The 3,977-nt window shown below is 50.5% G+C and overlaps 1 non-coding gene across 1 annotated transcript; it reads left to right on the top strand.

The window, feature by feature from the left end:
- The first annotated feature begins 3,156 nt into the window (after positions 1–3,156).
- TRNAR-CCU (transfer RNA arginine (anticodon CCU)) lies at positions 3,157–3,229 on the top strand. The gene has a single exon. It is a non-coding gene; the product is annotated as a tRNA-Arg (tRNA).
- Positions 3,230–3,977: the final 748 nt, after the last annotated feature.

Raw genomic sequence — 3,977 nt, forward strand, 5'->3', positions numbered from 1 at the left:
TCACGCACTGGTGAGTTCTAGGGCCGCAACGTATTGCAGACAGATTGGTGAGTCAGCCCAACCAGACACCTGGCTCCAATGGGCTTCATTCATCCAGCAGGAGGAAAAAACACTCACTCGGCTACTCCTGGGGATAAAATAGCCAAGCCTTTGGAGAAGAGGTGGACAGTAGAGAACCCCCAGGTCCCACTGAGATTTGAATTCAGATTGCAGAATTCAAAGTCTTGAGCACTGCCCTTTCCACCATGCAACCCATAAGCAAGTGTATTTTCTGAGCACCCATGACTTTTTTCGGGCTGGTGGTGGGGAACCCTGTTCCCCTGGGCTACAGTGTCCCCCAAAGGTCTGAGGCTGGAGGTCAAAGCAGTGAGGCAAGAGTGAGATCTAAAAGGAAACTTTATGATGCATACATGCAGGCTGCCAGCTTCCAAAGAAGTGGGAGCCCTGAGAACCAGTTCCAAGGACTCTTTCCAGTTTGTTTGGACAGTTTAGTCGTTAATTGTCATCTTTAACATATGAAAGTCTCAGCAGAATTGCCCTGAGACGTGTCTGCAAACACCAGCTGTGCTTGAGGCCAGTTTACACTACAAAGGTACCTGATAACCCAGACAGAGGAGCCTACAGGATAAATCGCCTCTCGGCAACAAGATAGGGACTTCGAGGTGACAGGGTGGGGACTTCAAAGAAGTGCAGATGACCCCCTGGTATCCCCTTCCAGAGTGAGTCTGGTTAGCGTGAATAAAACCCTTTTAACCCTGAGAGCAGTTTTTTCCCCCACACCCCTTTTTGCTCTCTTGCCACACCGCTGTCAGTGTGGAGGGGGCCTGCTAGGTGAATTGCAGGAACGGTCCCCTGAGCTGCTCATGAACTGTAGGCAAGGAGGCATCAGCTCATCTCCTGCTTCTCAGAATTTTTTTTCTTCTTGTAAAGAATGTGCCAGCAGGAACTCAGTGCTGCTGGGGGATTGGGGAATGTGCCCTTCAGAGGTCTTTGCCACAAAAATGTAAAGGGGTGCCCATGTGGTACCTTGTAAACAAAGCCTGATGGGAGCAAGTGAAGCGACGATTTTTCGTCTATTGTAAATAACTTGTTGTTGTAACGTGACAATTTGTGCTGTCACCCAGGGTAAGAATTGTGGAGTCTCACCAATGCTTGAAGGTGTTGTGGGGTACAGGGCAGTCACCACTGCTGTGTAAGATATGGGTTACACAGGGCTCCCTCCATCAAAGCATTATGAGGTGGAAAAGGGTAGGAACAGTGGTTGATTGAGCTTGCTGGAAGCCTTTGGGCGATACAGCAGGAAAACTGGTGTGACTATTTCTTCCCCCTGCTGTTGGAAGGTAGAGCTGGAGATGGGTCTATAACTATTCTGTAAGAATCCATCCTGGTGAGACTGAGATGCTGTACGTAGGTCCAGAGCTGAATACCACTCGGGACTGAAATCCCCTGTGAGCGGGTAGCTGAAGCCCTGGAGTGCTACAACCCCAGGGTTCTGTCCACTGCAAAACCCACAAGAGAGTAGAGGGGCATCTGGTGTGAGAAGCGGCCAGCAGGTGTGCTGGCGGGTGGGCAGCTGGCAAGGGAAGCGGAACGATGGTCCAGCACAGAGGTTGCATTACCTCCTGTTCAGTGAGGGAACGCGTCAAGGGCCCCATCGACACCAGCCTCTTCCTTTCGGAAGGGGCATGGTCATGAGTGAGGTCAGAAGATGCAAAGGAGGTGGCGCCATGAATATTCAGTGCCTCATTAGCATAACGGAGGACACGGCGATTGAAAAGTGCCACTTTCTAATCTTGTGCTGTCTGTGTAGGGGGGGCGTGTTGAAGGGACCCCCTATTCTTCAAATGTCCCTTCTTCCTGTTTAGTTTTATGAAGGGGCGAGTGTAGACAAGTCTAAAGTGATGTGTCAGGGCCTGCACGGACTGGGCAGACTTGTAAGTGGGCCATTTGAAGCGGGTAGGGAGAAAGTTTGGGTGTGTGGATTGACTCTTTACAGTAGAGGACTGCTGAGCCTGAGAGGCAAAGGTCCCTGCTCCATCTAATTGAGCTGGGACACTTAGTTGAGGGTTGGTTGCGAACTCTGGGTGTGGTATTTCCCCAAGCTTGTGCCATGTGACTTTTCTGCCTCTTTCATTCAAAGCTTATTTTCTACACTCAGACTCTCTGCCTGTGAGTGGGGAAGCATTGCCTCTGCCAGGCGCCCAGGGGTGTGAGAATTTCCTGGGCTACTGGGTGGGGGCTCCAGCTGGTTCTATGTGAGGTGGATGAAAAGGGACCCCTGGATGTTGAAACAGGCCCTGGTTGCTGCCAACTCATTCTGACAAAAGGCTTACATGACACAGCTGTAGACCATCTCATTAGAGTGAGCTCCCTCTTGAGTCCCTCAGTAAATCAAAGGGGTGACCATGCTCCAGTCTCTTTCATCGAGTACTAGAACTGGAAGGGACCTCACGAGGTCTACAAGCCCAGTTCCCTGCACTTTACCTTGCACAGACTCCCCAAATGTCAATCAAAACCGCAGCAGCTAAGATGAAACATTAAAAAGCATTTATTCCCCACAAGCAGATCAGTTGCATGTGTTTTGAGGTGCTATTGGTGCTGGAGTCCAGAACTGCTCCAAGAGAAAGAAAAGAGAAATTCTGGTCTAATTCCTAAATGTTCTCAGGCTGAGCCAGATTGGAAGGTTTCCCTTCCCCATAACTTCTGGCAGTTTGTGCTTGCTGGGATGGTTTTCTGGTTTGGACAAGTCAAAGGTTTCTTTGACTTTCCAACATTGTTGCTCTCTTCAGTGTAGGTACAGGAGGAGAGGAGAAAAGATCATATCAATGTCCCTTATTTTACATGCTCCTCTGGGTGCCAGAAAGATCCTTGGTGAGTCTCAGAGCCAGGCAGCTCACGGCGTACAGCCCATTGAGCAGCTGCCTTTCATGGGAACTGTGACTCTGTTACCTACATGTCCCTTACTGGTGAATGGCCAGGGATGGTAACTTGACATCTAGCTGGGTGTGGGTCACTCCTTTGTTGCTACTGCAGAGTTAGTCCATGGGTGTTTCTCAAAATCACAACAAAGAAAGAGCAAATGTTTTGTCTTCCAAGGTAAGAAACGTACATTTATGAGAGAGAATTTTATCCCTCATTGCTTACTTTTGCCTGACTACCCCAGTGGCCTAATGGATAAGGCATTGGCCTCCTAAGCCAAGGATTGTGGGTTCAAGTCCCATCTGGGGTAAAGCCCCTGTCTCCCTCGTATTAGTTGCAAGGCAAAGGTGGGGCTTTCGTAAATCAGATAGGGTCCTTGCAGCAGTGGTCCTTTTGAAGTGCAGGAGGCTGCTTTTATGCTATCGAGTTGTTGCGCATTGACATCACTGCCTGATTAGCATCTGTTCAGTCTTCCCAAGCTCTGCACCCCATCCGTGGGCAGGACTGACTCTCCCTCAGCAGGAGAACAGCAGGTTTATTAGCTGACAGGACACAGCATCTTACAGGAGAGTCAGTACGGTAGGCAGAGACAGCCAGTCCAATCCGTGTTGGGAAGAGGAGGCCCTGAGGGGCCCCCAGAGCCGGGGCCTTGCCCCCTCCTTTGTCTCTCTCTCCCTCCCAGCCCAGACTAACTGCTCCCAACTCCCAGTTTCAATTTAAACTCCTTGGGCTCCACCTCCCGCTTTGTCTGCAGTACAAAGGTGTTACCTGGTCACCAGGTTACCCTCAGCAGGAGCCCCACCCCCTCTGTGAGCCACTCACACACACACACACACACACACACACATACCCCCCTACATCACAGCATCTTCTGAAGTGGCGCACTCCCATAGCCCCTGCAAAAGAGAGGCTCGTGTGGCCACATCCCACATGTGTCAGACAGAAGTTGGGTTCTGGAGAAGGAGAAAGGGGTTGCTTGAGAAAAAGCAGATCCTGAAAATGGGCCACTGTGGGAAAGGAAGAGACTCAAATCTGTGGGTACCCAAGAGGCTCCTGTT

Source organism: Carettochelys insculpta, chromosome 7 (genome assembly GCF_033958435.1).
Source record: "Carettochelys insculpta isolate YL-2023 chromosome 7, ASM3395843v1, whole genome shotgun sequence".
Classification (NCBI taxonomy): Eukaryota; Metazoa; Chordata; order Testudines; family Carettochelyidae; genus Carettochelys; species Carettochelys insculpta.